General features: G+C 35.9%; 1 protein-coding gene across 2 annotated transcripts in view; it reads left to right on the plus strand.

The window, feature by feature from the left end:
* Positions 1–12,056: 12,056 nt before the first annotated feature.
* Positions 12,057–20,155, plus strand: part of ddr2l (discoidin domain receptor family, member 2, like) — a 40,046-nt gene continuing 31,947 nt past the window's right edge. Inside the window, exon 1 of one of the 2 annotated variants that reach the window (XM_067439530.1) lies at positions 12,057–12,188. The gene's annotated coding sequence lies outside the window, so the exon portion shown is untranslated. The remainder of the gene's footprint in view (positions 12,189–20,155) is intronic. The other variant, XM_067439531.1, reaches the window with a different exon arrangement.

Raw genomic sequence — 20,155 nt, forward strand, 5'->3', positions numbered from 1 at the left:
GACTTGCACTAATTACACAGAATACACTCATGGCATCTTCCTCCATTGGCTGGAGGCAGAGCTGGAATAAACTGGTTTGGCAGATGCATATCCTGTATATCCTACCGGGATATTTCCAGGTGCTAGCTTCAACCAGCAGCTGAGCTCCCTGGGCATGTCTGAACCCATAGAAGCTGTGTGTCTATGTAAGAAAGAGAGATCTAGAAGAGAGAACGGCATCTGAGTGGGTGGCACAGAGGAAAACTCCTTACCTCCTACACCCATGACAGTCATGGATTATCAGATACTGTATTCTCATGGCCCTGTCAGGACTGTTGCCATGGGACTCAAAACACAGAGCCAAGACATATAACCTACGTCGAATATCTGTCATAATGGTGTCGTTGTGATCACTTTGTCGAGTAAAACAACTTTTATTTGTCGCTTTTGTCAGATGAAACCAAAAACATACAAATATAGATAAATACAACTAAAGATAAAACTAAAAAATACAACTATATTGTATTGTGATGTCATTTCCTTTATGATGTAATGGTATGATGTAAAATTTACATCATATATATTACATCGTATATTTACATCATATACGAATATTATAAATAATACAGTAAATGATCAAAGTCAACGTAGTGTTACAGGGTCATTGGAAGTCATCTAACATTTAATGTTAGATGACTTCCAATGACCCTGTAACACTACGTTGACTTTGATCATTTACTGTATTATTTATAATATTCGTAATCGTTATAGATAATTATAGTTATTGATAATAGTACACAGGGCTGGAAAAAAAATCGATTTCCCCAGAAAATCTTTCACCCATTCACATCGATTCACAAATTTCAAAAATTGATTTTCTAAATTGTTACAATTCTTTAACTTTGTAGTACGTAACGTTATTGACACATTGGAATGTTATTCATCACACTAAACCTTGAAAAATGAGTTTTTTATTTTAGTAATTATTATTAATATTTATTATTATCTTTACACCAACTAGGTAAACTTTAGGCCTCATAACAAATTCAAAATAAACATTTTAATCTACTAATAAACATTATGTTTATAATAGTTATTCAAGTCACTGACTGTATAAATTGCATTTGCTGATTATTTAAAATAATATATATATAAAACCATAAATAATCATCAGTCCTTTTCGCATTTTAGAATGAGTCATTTTCATTTAAATATTAAGTCACAAAGTAGAATAACATGATATGTGCATTAATGTTTCTTACGCCTTCTATTATGAGCAGGTAAAGATCATTTGAGAAAAGACTTTAAAAAGTATTTTATCTCAAACTAGTTTTTCATAAAAGACATTTACCTTGAGTTGCACATTTACACAGTCTTTATAATCACACCTTCCATATCTCATCTTGATCTTTAAAATAAACAATCTGGTACCTAGAAGAGAGTAAAGATCAAACTCCAGGAACTGCAGATCACTGTGACAATGCATTCCAGATGTCTGGCGACGGACTGAAACTGTCAGGCTAAATATAGGATGATTGGATCATGTTATATTCATTTCTTCAGAACATGAGCGAAAGGGGCTTACCAGTTAATGGTGTAAACTGAACTGTAAGGAGATGCTTACACCTGCGGGACATCTCACCTCTCCACCCTCTGTTGCACAAGTGCTGTTACCAACCATTCCCATAGCAGTAAAATACATTATATCCATATAAACTATTAGAGAAACTATTCCTGAGTAAAGTTATTGCATTGTGATAATCATGGAATGTTTGACTACTACACTGTAAAAAATTATTTCGAAAAAAAGTTACCTGGTTGCCTTAAAATTTTGAGTTAATTGAAATTAAAATTTTGAGTTAATACAATGAACATTTTTTGAGATTCCACAACCTTTATTAAAATATTATTAAAAGATTTTGTAAGCATATTGGGTAATTGTGTGTGTTTTATTTGTGATGATGCAGTGAAACATGCCAAATAGGAACGATTTATAAAAAAAAAATTATGTGGTTCAGATACAATAATATTTTGAGTTTCTATTTATTAAACCAATATCCTTCATTGTATCAACTCAAATTTTTAATTTCAATAAACTCAAAATTTTAAGGCAACCAGGTTACTTACTTTTTTAAGTTAAACCAACAAAAACCAACAAAACATTTTTACAGTGGAGTAAAACTTCATGAAAGGGGTGTAAACATATTAGTATGTATTTAAATGTAATTATAAAAATATAAATGTAAAAATTTGCCTTGATTTCTTTTTTTTATTGACTTGATTTATCACATTTAAAGCCTCCGTTTTAGTGGGGGCATAAATGACATACCCAAAATAAAAAGGTTTTATTAAAAGGTGAAAGGTATAAAAGGCTTTCTGCCATTAGCGTTCTATTGTTCTCACTATCTTTCAAACCTCTGCCTTGAATTAGACTTAAAGGGATAGTTCACCCATGAAAATTCCCCTTTCATGTCCCTCAAGTCATCCTAGGTGTGTATGACATTCTTCTTTCAGACGAATAAAATCCCAAAAATGTTCTGGCTCTTCCAAGCTTTATAATGGCAGCACATTGTTGCTCCATTTTTGAAGTCCATAAATGTGCATTTATCCATCATATAACTGCTCCGCATGGCTCCGGGGGGTTAATAAAGGCCTTTTGAGGCAAAGCACCTTAGGTATTCAAATTACGGAAAAAGTTTAGTGCCTCTCGCAGTTCAAAATGCTTATGCTACTTTCTGACGACATTGCACACCAGTTACGTTTTTTTTCTGATCTGGCAGAAGCTAGATAATTTACTTATTTTTCTTACACAAATGTGCCACTTCGCTTCAGAAGGCCTTTATTAACCCCCTGGAGCCATGTAGAGCAGTTATATGATGGATAGATGCACTAGTATGGACTTCAAAAACGAAGCAACAATTCCCTGCCATTATAAAGCTTGGAAGAGCCAGGACATTTTTAATATAACTATGATTGTATTCGACAAAAAGAAGAATCTCATATACACCTGGGGTGGCTTGAGGGTGAGTAAATGAGCTCATTTTAATTTTTGGGTGAACTATCCCTTTAATCTTGATTATTCTTTAGTTTTTTATTCAGCCATTACTCTGGCATTAAACGACTTGCCCATCAACACCACTTTGATCCCGTACTATATACATCAGTTTTGTAAACAAAAAAGCAAATGAACAAATAAACTAAATAATATTTTGCCAAATAATTTTATTAGTATTCATTTAGTCATGAATTGTTTTGGGTTCTATGATCGTTCTCCTGTTTAGCTATTAAAGTCTTACAACATGACCACAAATGGGTCTTTTTCATGTGCAAATAAAGACCAGTTTACACCAAGAATTACTATACGATAACTATAACAATAACAGTATAAATATAATAGCATGAAATAAGTCCATACCACAACTAAAACGATAACGACACAGATAAACGATACCAATGAAATCAGTTTTAGAACTATTTATCCAGTTGATGATTGGTATAAACAATGACAACCAATCAGAATCCATTGCTTTAATGAGCTCGAGCATTTAAAGCAGCAGACAATAAAACTGCAGCATGCGATTATAATAAACAGAACAACATGTTTAAACTGGTTTGGACTGGACACTGATAGTCATTGTTATAGTTATTGAACATTAATGGTGTGAACATGTCTTTTGGATATGTGTCAATAAACATTTACTTTCCAAGTTCAAATTGAAACCTCACAAATAATTTTTCAAATTGTGAATCAACAAGTGGACAATCCCTGCTCAAACCGCAACGTGTTTTCCAAACTTTCTCTTCGGGATCAACAGCTCAGTAGGCTATTTCCTCTAGCTATTTATCACATGCTCCGTCCGAGTGCTCATTTCCTCTGCTTCACTCTCCCTCACGCAGCCAGCGGAAGAAAGGAAATTATGTTACATCATCCAAGTGTTGTTTAATAGAGGCCTTTCCCAAATACTTCATCACTTTCACATGTGTTGGTCCAAGCCACTCATGACCGGTTGCTCTGAGGATGAAGAGGTCAGAATAGCCTAGGCTATATCAGAATGACAAAGCACTTCCTGTCAGCTGTAATGTTTTTAGTGTGATAGATTTTGCCAGTCAGGCTGTGAAAACATTACAACTCAGTGTATGTCTGGAAATTTATATTCAATTCAATATTTTTTGTTGCCATAATGACTAGTTGACTAGCCTATGCATATGAAACATAAAGTCCCCTTTATTTATAAAGCGCTTTATACATTATTGTTTCAAAGCAGCTTTGCGGTAATTACAGGAACATGACTTATTTGTGCTGTTGTTCAGCTGAAGTCAGTGTTAATTCAGATCCGTTCTAAAGATCATCAAATATTAAAATGATGTCATCGTCCAGCTCAGTCTAGTTCTCATACAACATCGCCAGTACATTCAGATCAATAATATTGTTGAATATTAAGTGCCCTCAACTGAGCACGCCAGAGGTGACCGGGGAGGTGCAAGGAACCAGAACTCCATCAGATAACAGAATGGAAGGAAGAAAAAAAAAAACTCAGTTTGGCCCAGGGGGCGCAGTTCTTCTCTGGCCAACAAATGATTTCTGATTCAGGCTGCATCCTAAGTCAGAATTCAGATCAGGGTCAGCATATTTCATATAGCCTACATATATGAAACATACAGTGGGTATGGAAAGTATTCAGACCCCTTAAATTTTTCACTCTGTTATATTGCAACCATTTGCTAAAATCATTTGTTATTTTTTTTCTCATTATTGACAGAAAAACACAAAATTGTTGACATTTTTACAGATTTATTAAAAAAAGAAAAACTGAAATATGGCATGGTCCTAAGTATTCAGACCCTTTCCTCATTATTTACAGACCCTGACAAAAGTCTTGTCGCTTGTGTACAAATTGACCTAAAGTGCCGCTGAAATATATTTCTAATCAAGATTTTTTTACAAGAAATGGCTCATTTTAATCCCACCAGCTTTTGTGATAATGTTTCTGTGAAAAACTAAACTTTCAAAAAGTATTCTAATATTCACAGCTTGGTAAAGCCCATTGAGTCAATTTTTGCAAAGACATAAGTGTTGTCACCTTGTCATATGAGCTTCACCTGTGACTAATAATGGATCGATTAGGTCTCAAGTGTGTATAAAAAGAACCCCAGTACGCTAGACCTTCACATCAACTGCAACTAGACCTCTGCAAACATGCCTAAGATTCACCCTGAGACTAAAGTTTTGATTATCAAGAGGCTGAAGACCAGATCCACTGCTGATGTGGCAGACACCTTCAATGTGTCTCAGCGTCAAGTAGAGAGGATAAAAAAAAGATTTGAAGAGACTGGAGACGTTTTTGACAAGCCCAGGTCAGGCAGACCCCGCAAGACAACTGCTCGAGAGGACCGTTTGTTGGCTCGAAAATCCAAGGCCAGACCATTTTCCACTGCAGCAGAGCTCCACGAGACCTGGTCACCTGAAGTCCCTGTGTCAACCAGAACAGTTTGTCGGATTCTGTCTCGAAATGGCCTCCATGGTCGAATCAGTGCCCAGAAGCCAGCACCAAACAAAAGACAATTGAAAAACCGTGTGGCATTTGCCAAGGCCCACAGCCTGCTAAAAGGATGGACGCTGGAAAAGTGGCAGAAGGTGGATTTTTCAGATGAATCTTCTGTTAAATTACACCACAGTCGCCGCAAATATTGCAGGAGACCTACTGGAGCCATAATGGATCCGAGATTCACCCAGAAAACAGTGAAGTTTGGTGGCGGAAAAATTATGGTGTGGGGTTTCATCCAGTATGAGGGTGTGCGAGAGATCTGCAGGGTGGAAGGCAACATCAATAGTCTAAAATACCAAGAAATCTTAGCTACCTCTTATATTCCCAACCCTAAAAGAGGCCAAATTCTGCAGCAGGACGGTGCTCCATCGCATACTTCCATCTCCACATCAAAGTTCCTCAAGGCGAAGAAGATCAAGATGCTCCAGCATTGGCCAGCCCAGTCACCAGACATGAACATCATTGAGCAAATGTGGGGTAGGATGAAAGAGGACGCATTAAAGACGAAACCAAAGAATATTGATGAACTCTGGGAGGCATGCAAGACTGCTTTCTTAGCTATTCCTGATGACTTCATCAATAAATTGTATGAATCCTTTTATTAGGATGGATGCAGTCCTTCAAGCTCATGGAAGTCATACAAGATATTACATTTGGATCTCACAGCACCACAACTTAATTTGCTGACATATTTTTGTATTTGCAGTAAATTTGTTCAATTTCTGTATAGGCGACAACTTTTGTCTTGCCAAAATTTGACCTTTCTGTCTTGATTAAATGATAAGTATTTTTTCTATGAAAATTATTTATTTCAGTGCATTAAACATCATTTGGGAGGGTTTTAGCTTTTCATATGAGCTATTTCTAAGACCAATTAATTCATTAAAAGTCAGGTTAATATCAGGTATTTCTAGAAAATAGATAAGCGTCAGTTTAACGTCTCATCTGAAAGACTGATGGCCGCATTCAAGGTGAAGCTTCAGCCCAGAATGAAGTCTTGAGCTCTCTGGAGAAGGTTTTTGTCCAGGATATCCCTTTACTTGGCCGCATTCATCTTTCCCTCGATTGCAACCAGTCGTCCTGTCCCTGCAGCTGAAAAACACCCCCACAGCATGATGCTGCCACCACCATGCTTCACTGTTGGGACTTTATAGGACAGGTTATATTTTTCTCCACACATACCGCTTAGGATTAATGCCAAAAAGTTCTATCTTGGTCTCATCAGACCAGAGAATCTTATTTCTAACCATCTTGGAGTCCTTCAGGTGTTTTTTAGCAAACTTTCATGTGACTTGCACTGAGGAGAGGCTTCCGTCGGGCCACTTTGCCATAAAGCCCCGACTAGTGGAGGGCTGCAGTGATAGTTGACTTTCTACAACTTTCTCCCATCTCCCGACTGCACATCTGGAGCTCATCCAGAGTAATCTTCGGGTTCCTCTTTACCTCTCTCACCAAGGTTCTTCTCCCCCAGTAGCTCAGTTTGGCCAGATGGACAGCTCTAGGAAGGGTTCTGGTCTTCCCAAACGTCTTCCATTTAAGGAGTAAGGAGGCCATTGTGCCCTTAGGAACTTTTAAGTGCAGCAGAATTTTTTTGTAACCTTGGCCAGATAAGTGTCTTGCCACAATTCTGTCTCTGAGCTCTTCGGGCAGTTCCTTTGACCTCATAATTTTCATTTGCTCTGACATGTACTGTGAGCTGTAAGGTCTTATATAGATAGGTTTGTGGCTTTCCTAATCAAGGCCAATCAGTATGATTAAAAAAAAACAGCTGGACTCAATAAATCAAGTCAATAAAAAAAGAACCATCTCAAGGATGATCAGATGAAATGGACAGCACCTGAGTTACATATATGAGTGTCACAGCAAAGGGACATATCATACTTGTGATATCAGTTTTTCTTTTTTAATAAATCTGCAAAAAATGTCAACAATTCTGTGTTTTTCTGTCAATATGGGGTGCTATGTGTACATTAATGAGAAATTTTAGCAAATGGCTGCAATATAACAAAGTGTGAAACCTTTAAGGGGGTCTGAATACTTTCCATATCCACTTTATATTCCATAGTCAACAATAATTTTCTGCTTTCGAAATTTAACCATTATAACTGTTATTTTTGTGGAAATTATACTCACCTAAAAGATTATTAGGAACACCTGTTCAATTTCTCATTAATTCAATTATCTAATCAACCAATTATATGGCAGTTGCTTCAATGCATTTAGGGGTGTGGTCCTGGTCAAGACAATCTCCTGAACTCCAAACTGAATTGTCAAAGTTTGAAAGAAAGGGGATTTAAGCAATTTTGAGCGTGGCATGGTTGTTGGTGCCAGACGGGCCGGTCTGAGTATTCCACAATCTGCTCAGATACTGGGATTTTCACACACAACCATTTCCAGGGTTTACAATGAATGGTGTGAAAAGGGAAAAACATCCAGTATGCAGCAGTCCTGTGGGCAAAAATGCCTTGATGCTAGAAGTCAGAGGAAAATGGGCCGACTGATTCAAGCTGATAGAAGAGCAACTTTGACTGAAATAACCCCTCGTTACAACCGAGGTATGCAGCAAAGCATTTGTGAAGCCACAACACACACAACCTTGAGGCAGATGGGCTACAACAGCAGAAGACCCCACCGGGTACCACTCATCTCCACTACAAATAGGAAGAAGAGGCTACAATTTGCACAAGCTCACCAAAAATGGACAGTTGGAAAAATGTTGCCTGGTCTGATGAGTCTCGATTTCTGATGAGACATTCAGATGGTAGAGTCAGAATTCGGCATAAACAGAATGAGAACATGGATCCATCATGCCTTGTTATCACTGTGCAGGCTGGTGGTGGTGGTGTAATGGTGTGGGGGATGTTTTCTTGTTACACTTTAGGCCCCTTAGTGATAATTGGCATCGTTTAAATGCCACGGCCTACCTGAGCATTGTTTCTGACCATGTCCATCCCTTTATGACCACCATGTATCCATCCTATGATGGCTACTTCCAGCAGGATAATGCACCGTGTCACAAAGTTTGAATCATTTCAAATTGGTTTCTTTACATGACAAAGAGTTCACGGTATTAAATGACCCCCACAGTCACCAGATCTCAACCCAATAGAGCATCTTTGGGATGTGGTGGAACGGGAACTTCATGCCCTGGATGTGCATCCCACAAATCTCCATCAACTGCAAGATGCTATCCTATCAATATGGGCCAACATTTCTAAAGAAAGCTTTCAGCACCTTGTTAAATCAATGTCATGTAGAATTAAGGAAGTTCTGAAGGCGAAAGGGGGTTAAACACAGTATTAGTCTGGTGTTCCTAATAATCCTTTATGTGAGTATATATATATATATATATATATATATATATATATATATATATATATATATATATATATATATATATATATATAAACAAAAGACTGCATTATAGAATGTAAAACGGTTTTAATAATAAAACAATGTTTTGTTGACATTAGTTGGAATCTCCTTCCTGTGACTTCCCAGTGTGTGCTTTCATCATATTTCCTCAAACTGCCAGTAAGCCCTGCTGTATCACTTCTTACTAAATGCAAAAAAATGGAGACATCTCTTCAGGAATGTGCCGAAACAGCTGAGTCTCCGCTGTCAGAGAGACCAAAAAATGAGTCTGTGCTGTCCCCTGTTGGACCAAAGGAGCAACTGCAGTAACTATCTAAAATAAAATATTTTTGTGTTGATTAAATAAATAAATAATATAAATATAATACTCACATAATGCTCAGAGTACATTCAAATCTATTCATAAAACATTTTCATCAAAAGTTTCTTCTAACTGGTCTCCATCTCAACCCATAAAGCATGTTGTCATCTTTACTCTCACCACCCCATCTTCTGTTAGTGACCTAATTGTGTGTGTGTGTGTGTGTGTGTGTGTGTGTGTGTGTGTGTGTGTGTGTGTGTGTGTGTGTGTGTGTGTGTGTGTGTGTGTGTGTGTGTGTGTGTGTGTGTGTGTGTGTGTGTGTGTGTGTGTGTGTGTGTGTGTGTGTGTGTGTGTGTGTGTGTGTGTCTTTTGTCTTCTAAATCTTTTGTTTCTAAACTGCTCAAAAAAGTTGTTGATTCTCATCTACAATCTCATCTTTCGATTGACAATCTTCTTGATCCCTGTCTGGTTTTCGATCAGGCCATAGCACTGAAACTGCACTACACTAAAAATGACCAATGACTTTCTCTTCTCGTCTGTTCCCACCATGCTTGATTTAACAGCAGCTTTTGACACTGTATCCCATAACATAATTGTTTATCATCTTTTAGTTATATGCATTATGGTTAGTGCTCTTTCATGGTTTACGTTTTATCTCACGTATACGTCTATTCCACTTATTCTCTTAGTCTCAGTGTGTCACTCAAGGCTCCGTTCTTGGACCTCTCTTCTTTTCAATATTTAAACATTTTCATGTTTTTGCTATCATTGTTATGCTGTTGCAAATTTCCACATCTGCTTGCTCTGTTTCTGCTCTTCCTCTTGACTTGCTGAGATCAGATTTTGGTGACCTGACTTTCTGAAATGTAATAATGATAAAACCGAGGTTAATGTATTTGGTCCACCATCCTTTTTTTTTTTTTTTTAAATCGGAACTGAGTTTTTCAATTGATGTAGCTCTATTAGTTATTTAACTCCTCACTTACATTGATATCTCATATAACTATTTCCAAGACTGCATTTTGCCACCTTCGTAATTTTGTCTTTATAATGACTGCTCTCAGCCACAAAGACAATAAAACTCTAGTTCATGCTTTGATAACTTCATGTCTCGACTGCTGTAGTGTCTGTGTTAATAAAAACCCCACAATGACCCCCAACCCATTTGATCTGTTCTTTCAGAGCAGTTTCAATGTCAACAAAAAAATGTGAGTTCAAAAAGTAATACAATTAAAAAACAACAAAATTACAAACAATGGGGCAAATACAATAGGCAATAGGAATGTATATTGAATAAAGTAATCGAATGTAAAAAAAAAAATCATTTGGCCTTACACAATGTATAGGGAGCACCGGGACTGTATGTCTGTATGTATGCATGTATGTGTATGTATGTACAGTATGTAGGTATCTAGGCTGTGCCTGTGTATAATGTATGGTCTTACGTATGGATCTTTATTTACATGCATGTTTAATTCATTTATGCTATGTTTATGCCATGTTTAATTCAATATCTCCCTGTACAGCGGCATTGGGCTTGGGAAAGGTGCTTTATAAATAAAACATTATTATTATTATTATTGTTATTATTATTATTATTGTTATTATTATTATTATTATTATTATTATTATTATTATTATTATTATTATTATTATTATTATTATTGTTATTATTATTATTATTATTTTTATTATTATTATTATTATATTTAAGTATATTGTATAGAGAATTATAGGCTAATTTATATTATGTTGAATTTGCTTTTATTTTTTTTATTTTTTTGGTGTTGTTTAATTTTTTATATTTTTGCATTAGTAAAACTTTGTATTAGTTTTGTTTTTATATTACTATTTAGGTTAACTTTATTATTTATTACTATAGCTACTGTTATTTTTTATATATTTTTAATTTCTCATTTTCATTTAAGTTTTTATCTAATATTTATATTTTTTATAAGCTTTATTTCAATTAAGAAAAATAATTTTATTATTTTTGTTAATTGAAATAACGAATTATAGTTTTACTAACTCTAATAACCTTGCTTTGGACAGTTAGCCTACATAATATAATATAATATAATGTAATGTAATGTAATGTAATGTAATGTAATGTAACATAACATAACATAACATAACATAACATAACATAACATAATATAATATAATATAATATAATATAATATAATACAATACAATACAATATAATTCATATAATATAATATAATATAATATAATATAATATAATATAATATAATATAATATACAGCTGCCTTGTGTTTTACTGTGTTACTGTTACTTAGTTACTTATTTTTATACTATAGGCTAATATAATATAATATAATAGGCTATAATATAATAGGCTATAATATAATATAATATAATATAATATAATATAATATAATACAATATAATATAATAGGCTATAATATAATATAATAGGCTATAATATAATAGGCTATAATATAATAGGCTATAATATAATATAATATAATATAATATAATATAATAGGCTATAATATAATAGGCCATAATATAATATAATATAATATAATAGGCTATAATATAATAGGCTATAATATAATATAATATAATATAATATAATATAATATAATATAATATAATATAGTAATATAATATAATATAATATAATATAATATAATATAATATAATATAATATAATATAATATAATATAATATAATATAATATAATATAATATAATATAATATAATATAATATTTCTGTTCTAGTGTATTCATTCATTTGTTCAGTGTCGCATTCATTGCTCTCCTTCAAGTGGCCGGAAGAGGGATGTGATGTAAAAATCACATTGAACCGTTTTTTTTTCTTCCCCTGCAGCAGATCTTCCGATGCATTGTAACAGTGTTGAAGAACATAAACTGTTGAACACAATGCCTCGACATCTGTAATGGCGTGCTGACTTTCGGATGTGACTTCGGTGAAACGATTGTCAGGATCCCGAAAACAGGTAATCTGACATTTTACAGCGAAAGATAGAAAACTTTCTGAAGACAAACTGAAGTTGTTGATTTTTTTCGGGACTCTTTTGTTGCGATTGAGAAACACTCTTGCGTTCAGACAGATGGACGTGTTGTTGTTGATGAACTCGAGCTGATTCATAGATACTTGAAACGTTGTTTTGTCATCTTTGGACACTTTTTTTTAAAGACCATGCATCTCTTTCATTTACAGTCGATTGTGTGAAAAGTTTTGAATTGACAATATCATCCACATCAGCACATGGTCCTTTTTGATGTTTGATGGGTAACGTTATGTGGTGAAATGTTTTGTGGCTGTTATTTCACTGTATTGTCTTGATGGGTTTATTTCTGTAAGTTGCCGCTTTGTGTTTCATTTGTCTCCTTGACGATCAGCTTTATAAACCAGGCCGCAATGCGCATGTCTAATTTTTACCTTTTATAAATGATCGCCGGTAACATGACTACCTCTAGAAAGATCTGTTAAATGTTTATGGATTCTGCACGAGGGATGTCCGATTCTTAAAAGAATCGTTTTTCCGATTCGGATCTGAGTCAGTTCACAAATAAACCGGTCTGAACCATTAGACCGTGAAAAAAATAGCTCTGAACGATTCGGTCACGAATCAGACTGAATCAGTCCGAGCTGTTAAATGGAGTGCGACAGTTCTCGCCCCCTTTTTTCAGCGGAACTGATTCCTGAAGTATTTTATCCCAAATGGATTTTAATATAGTCCTGAGTTATTTGCCATTAACCAAGTCAATCAACTATGAGGTTAATCACAACACTTACAAACTTTGATTTGAAGTTTTTTGAAAATTTGAAGGGCAAAAGAGTGCATCCATCCATTATAAAAGTAATCCATACGACTCTGGGGGGGTTAGTAAAAGTCTTCTGAAGCAAATCGGTGGATTTTTGTAAGAAAATATCCATATTTAACACATTATAAAGTAAAATATCTTTATTAACCCCCTTGTAGCCGTGTGGATTACTTTAATAGGCCTAATAGATGGATGAATGAACTGAATATGATGGAGAAACATTAAACTACTCACTTACTAATGTTATTTATATGTAGCCTATAAAACAATATATTTTTAGAGATGAGTCGATTATGTCCTTTGCAGTGCATCTTTGGAGTGAGGGGAGCTAAAGAGCTATTTTGGAGTGTATTGCTTTTTCTCTAATTTATGTAATTTTTCTCTACAGCACCATGTAGTTTTCACCAGGAATTCCACTGTTAAATGTGATTATTATAAAAATACAGACAGCTGAAGCAAATACCATGGATTAACAACCGTATATCTCACAATAGGTTCATCTTTAAAGCTTTATAAGTTATGATTCAAAATCAATTTCTTAATGGAGTTTTTAATTCCATAACTCAATTGTTGCTCTTTAGAGTGCATTAGCGCCCTCTTCCTTTTTCAGCGGCACTGGTTACGGATTCATTTCCATTATTCCATTAAAGGTTCACTATGTTGTATTTTTGCAGTAAAATATCACAAAAACCACTAGGCTGGTGTTATATATTTTGTTCAGTTGAGTACCTACAATATCCCAGATGTTTCCAACTATTTGTAAATTGTGAGAAAATTGCTATTTTAACTAAGGACGGGGACGTTTCAGGGAGTCGTCTGTCAATTGCGTCATATCTGCGCTACCCTCGGTTTCGGCTTTTATTTGGCAGGAGCGCTTTACTCTTAGTAGTGTGAACAAGTGAACACACGGAGTAACGTCATAACATCATTTTAAACACACTTAAATGTATCTAATATGATAAACAGAGCTGCATTACCTCAAAATCATAACCGGAAGAGCGGATCAGTGCAGGCGCCTGGCAACTGTGTCCCGTCCCGTCATAATAAAAGTCTCGGTATTCACGAGGCGGGTATTTGTTTAACAATCGCTCCAGCAGCTGTGCTCAGGTCCACAACACTCGGTCCTGCTCTGCTTTACACTACAGTAACGTTAATAACCGCATGCATGAACTTGATTTCTGCCCGAGTCCTATTTTCCACCGGCTGTAATGAGAAGACCACATCTCCCAAGATGATGCGCTCACACTTTGCGTCATCAAACTACGCATTTGTTTTGAATAGGCGCCCTCCAGTGGACGGAAAGTTGCATAGTGCACCTTTAAAGGGATTCACCACTTTTTCATATTAAACTATGATATTCCCTTAACTAAAATGAGTTGATACATACCTCTCTCGTCTCACTTAATCTCTCTGACGCGCTGCGATGATCTGATAGCATTTAGCTTAGCCCACTAAGCCCATCCTGAAACATCCTCCCTCACATCTCTCCCTCACTCTCTAATTTCTGTCAAGGGGGGGAGGGGGAGATGTGAGGGAGGATGTTTCAGCCGGGACTTTTTAGTCGAAGTAGTTTTAAGTTTAAGTAAGGGTTTGCAAGTCTTTAAAGTAAAATAAAGAAAGAGTATTGCATTAAAAACATTTCTAATTTTCTAACATTTCTTCTGTTCCTGTCGCCTAAGAATAGAATAGCAAAAATGATAACGAATCGAAAAACTGTGGTTAAAACCGAGGTATGTATTGAACCGTGGACTAACTGTATTGTTGCTGCATCGCTATATATATATATATATACAATTTTTATTTATTTTTTTAACAATGGCTATGTTTAAATCACCGTCGTGTTAATGTTATATCTTGAAATTAATATATTATTCTGAAAAGTGTACAGTCTACAGCAAAACAAAATCATTTAATTTTACCTCGGGCTTTGCATGTATTGGTTTTCTCTGACGCTTGCGACGGCTTCAGATAAATTTCCACGAAGGTGAGGGTGGATTGTGAAAGCTTACATACCAGTAAAACTTTTCTGTTTTCTTACATGTTATGTCAAACTAATATAACAATTAACGAAAAGCTTTTTGAGATTTTGCCGTCTGTCATGTGTGCAGCTACTTTTCATACACGAGAAGTGCATTCATCTTGGACAAGCAAGTAGTTTCAACAAGTGGCCATGGTAATGAAAAAGTAAATGCCGTGGTTCATTGTGGACTAACTTTTATTTGAGGAAATCTGTTTATGATAGGCTGTTAGGTTTGACGTATTAGTCCTTTGTCCATTGACTCTGTTGAGAACGCTGTTGATTTGAATGTCTATAATAATGGCTGATGTTGCTTCAGTGAACGTTCAAGTTTAATACAGTGATCAAAATGCAATGTAAGCATTCGCATGCAATGAATTTATTTTTAGCGGCATTAAGGTTGGCAATTGACTATTCATAGTTTTCTTTCAAACGGTTCGCACATGCTTACTAAACAGACTTTCACTTTCAACACTACTTACTACCGAGAGGTATCTGCGTGACGAGAGGTTCAAACTTGGTTTATTGCCCACTCGCCGCCAAAAATAAAAAATAAAGTCATCGCAGTCGTGCACGTTGAAAGTGCGAGACCCCTTTTCACTTGGCGGTGTGCACGGCGAACTCTCTGCGCAGCTCCGCGTCCGAAGGTGCGTTAAAGTGCTATTGGGTGAGGTTGTATCGGGGTAGTTTTACAAATACGAGTACGAGTACTTGAGCACAGTATTGGACTGACACCCGAGTTCTGGTATCGGTATCGTGCTTCCCTAGTCAATATCATCGATTAACAACCTCATAGTAGAGCTCTAAAGTTTATTGTTTAATATGTATTTCCTTATGAAGAAAATGAATGCAGTTTTTACCGCAACCCGACTGTTGCTCTCTATTACTAACTCTTTAAACCGAGAGTCAAATCTCTGTGCTTTTTTATAAATGTTTTACTGTTGAAATTGTGCAGAAAAGCCTAAAACAAGCTGTTTAGTGTCAGGTTCCATTTGCGACAACACCTTAAAATATGCCCTGCTATTGAACTGATTTTAAGAAATATGAGAAATATTCACTATAGAGTAAGTGTGACGAAGTGTGCCCCAGTGTATTAACAGGAATGTATTATAAACTTTGATAAAAGTACAAGAACAGCACAGCTCTTTGGATTGCAGAATCGGAGATGGATTGATATGTTGCGGCTTTAAAAAGTGAAAGCTCTTTGATTGAAATTCATTGCATGTGAGGTGACAGGTTATTGATGTTTATTAACGATAACTTTCATCTCTGAGTTTAATCTTCAGAAAGCTGTTATCACAGCGATTTCCTCTGTGCTTTTTATTAAGTGCCTCATGTACTGTTTTTCTTTCTCCTGTGATGCAAGAAAGTGTTGTGTGCCAGAGCAGAGGTTAGATGTTGCCTAACAAATGAAAAATGCCTTGAGCGTAAATTCTCATAAATTTGCTCATGCTCACATCTCTTGTTTCTGTCTGTGTCTCATTATCAGGCTCTTTGCTCAGTGTTTATCTCTGAAAGTTACTGCAGACCTTAACGCTTGATACTATCAGCAATAATTCGATTTCTGAAGCCATTTTGGGGTTGACCAAGAAAGGGCTTTGGTTATGTCATAATAGGGATCCAAGAGAGGGTGTGTTTGTTTTATAGAGCCAATATGAATTTAATGAGAGCGGTTGAGTGATATTTAAGTCTCAAAGATGTAATGAAGCACAGAGATGCCTTATTCACTAATAGAGACAATACTCTACATCAAAGCATCCTGCATTTTTTTATTATGGTTTCCACAAAAAAATATTAAGCAGCACAACTGTTTTCAACCTTGATAATAATAAGAAATATCTTAAACCTTAAACCGCAAATCATCATATTATAATGATTGTAGGTTTCCACTGAATGAAGCCCTAGCTTGACGCTTTGTCCACTCTCTTCGTCCAAATCCACATCAATAAATCCACAGAACCACTTGTGTGAAAATGTATCTTTTTATTCGATTAGCAACAAAACCATAATCACAAGAACATTACAAAAAATAAAATGATTAATTAACGAGAGAGAGAAAAAGTAAAAAAAATGTGAGGCTCCACTCTCTCCTTGCCTGACTCCGATCACGGAAAAAAAACCTTTTTTTCCCCCCTCTTTTCTCACCATTCTCGCGAGAGCCTTAAAGGTACATGCGTTTAAAGGTAAAAATGCCAAAACGGTCCTATATTCCTCAAATATCACTAATGTATTATAAATGCACTCTAAATTATACACACACATTTTAGATAATTACCCAATTAACTCCTTGCATTACTGTAAATATTAACTGCATCAACCTAATGTAAATATCCCTTTCAATTTCCTCCACATAAATGAATAAGGTAAATTACTATTTAACTATGTAAAATAAAATAATGTATTAATTGCATTTAGGCTTCTACAATGATTGAATGAGGATCATGTGACGACTAGAGTAATTACTAGAAAACAGCTATTTGAAATTGTGATAATATTTCATAATTCTTACTGTATTTTTGATCAAATAAATGCCATGGTGAACATAAGAGGCTTCTTTCAAAAACATGGAAATACATTGACCCATCTTCAATGCTCTAACTGAGGGAAGGAGGTTGTTCCCCAAAATCTCGCAATACATGGCCCTGGTCATCCTCTCCTTAATACAGTACAGTCGCCCTGTCCCATGTGCAGTAAAACACCCCAAAGCATGATGCTACCAACCTCCATGCTTCACAATAGGGATGGTGTTCTTGGATGGCACTCATCATTCTTCTTTCTCCAAACACGTTTAGTGGAATTATGACCAAAAAGTTATATTTTGGTCTCATCTGACCACATTACTTTCTCCCATGACTCCTCTGGATCATCCAAATGGTCATTGGCAAACTTAAGACGGGCCTGGACATGTGCTGGTTTAAGCAGGGGAACCTTCCGTGCCATGCATGATTTTAAACCATGACTTCTTAGTGTATTACTAACAGTAACCTTGGAAACGGTGGTCCCAGCTCTTTTCAGGTCATTGACCAGCTCCTCCCGTGGTGTGGTTCTGGGCAGATTTCTCACCTTTCTTAGGATCATTGAGACCCCACGAGGTGAGATCTTGCATGGAGCCCCAGTCCGAGGAAGATTGACAGTCATGTTTAGCTTCTTCCATTTTCTAATGATTGCTCCAACAGTGGACCTTTTTTCACCAAGCTGCTTGGCAATTTCCCCGTAGCCCTTTCCAGCCTTGTGGAGGTGTACAATTTTGTCTCTAGTGTCCTTGGACAGCTCTTTGGTCTTGGCCATGTTAGTAGTTGGATTCTTACTGATTGTATGGGGTGGACAGGTGTCTTTATGCAGCTAACAACCTCAAACAGGTGCATCTAATTTAGGATAATAAATGGAGTGGAGTTGGACTTTTTAAAGGCAGACTCACAGGTCTTTGAGGGTCAGAATTCTAGCTGATAGACAGGTGTTCAAATACTTATTTGCAGCTGTATCATACAAATAAATTGTTAAAAAATAATATATTGTGATTTCTGTTTTTTTTTTTTTATATGTCTCTTACAGTGGACATGCACCTACGATGACCATTTCAGACCCGCCCATGATTTCTAAATGGGAGAAGTTGTAAAAGAGCAGGGTGTTTACAAATACTTACTTTCCCACTGTATATGAAAAAAATGTCCTGGCTAATCCAAGCTTTATAATGGCAGTGAATGGGAGCCCAAGGTTTGAAGCCCAAAAAGTGCATCCATCCATTATAAAAGTACTCCACATGGTTCTGGGGTGTTAATAAAGGCCTTGTGTAGGTTTGTGTAAGAAAAATATCTATTATAACACGTAATAAAGTAAAATATCATGTTTCCGCCAGACCGGCTCCCATATTCAACTTATGAAAAAAAATGTAAATGGCGTGACGCATGACTTCGGAAGTAACGTAATCGTTAAACTGCGAGAACTCTAATTTAAAGTATATGTTTTATCAGTTCATGCATTCAGATAATTCGGAGTAATTTTTAAACATTCAAATCTATGTTTGCTTGCCATATTCAAGAGATCTTATTTGCGTTTTTTCCTCTTTCCTACGGGTTCTTTTCATGCTTTGAAAATATAAAGGTCTTAGCATGAACTCCTGAATAGGTTAAGGACAATTGCTGTCTTCAACTGCAATTGTGTGGCCACAGTAAGTTTGACCTTAAGACAACAGCATGGTTTTGGATACATTGTGCCTCTTAGTTTTTCAGTATCCTGTTTTATTCCCCCTGTGTGGTGTATTTGAAGTACATTTGAGGTCTATCTAACCTGACTAACTGACTGTTGAATGAGATTATTTACAACATTGATGTCGGTTCTGGCTGTGGTTTTGTGCAGTCTCTCGCTCTATCTCTCTGGTGAGCTGCCAGCGACTCTTTCTTGGTTTTGCTCTGCACATTGTTTATTGTGTTGCATAATTTGAGATGTTTGGCAGTAAGACTTGTCAGAGGCCATTGAGTGAACTGTACTACAGTTCCCTAACACCAGGATGAAGGAATGTGAGAGTGATGCATGTGTATCTGTGACAAACATGTTGTGTAGATGAGAGTGAATAGAACGAGTTCAAGTTTCTCTCGGTTAATTGTAGCTCAGTTGGGCAAACACGTTCTTGCATGCTTGCAGAGGTTCACATGTTTGTCAGCATGCATGCATGTACATGCTAGTTGTAAGAGTCTGGAATTTGGGTATAGGTTAGACTTTCTCTCGTGAAACAGCCTGTTCGTTGTTTGCGGCACTTTGTAGATACTGTACGTCTATTTCAGGAAAGGTGCTGTGCAAATGCAAGATAATGTAGCTTAATTCACAGATTTTACTGTACGAATTGCCTACTGAAAAATAAAAAAGTTGGAAATAATTCACTGATTATATTGGAGATGGTTTTTCAGTTTTTCTACATCATATAAGTAAATGATAAGTGAAAAAGTTACCTGATAAGTAAATGGTTTCTTAGTCAACTTCAGCTTAAAGCTTAAATCTTAAATTTAGGATCATGTATTATGCAGTTTCAACATGGAAAAAAACAATGTGTTAGCAGGATCGTATGCTGCATTTTGGGTCATTTTCTTTTATAAAAATTGGGTTATTTTGACATATTGTGGT

This window comes from Pseudorasbora parva, chromosome 3, assembly GCF_024679245.1.
Source record: "Pseudorasbora parva isolate DD20220531a chromosome 3, ASM2467924v1, whole genome shotgun sequence".
Lineage (NCBI taxonomy): Eukaryota > Metazoa > Chordata > Actinopteri > Cypriniformes > Gobionidae > Pseudorasbora > Pseudorasbora parva.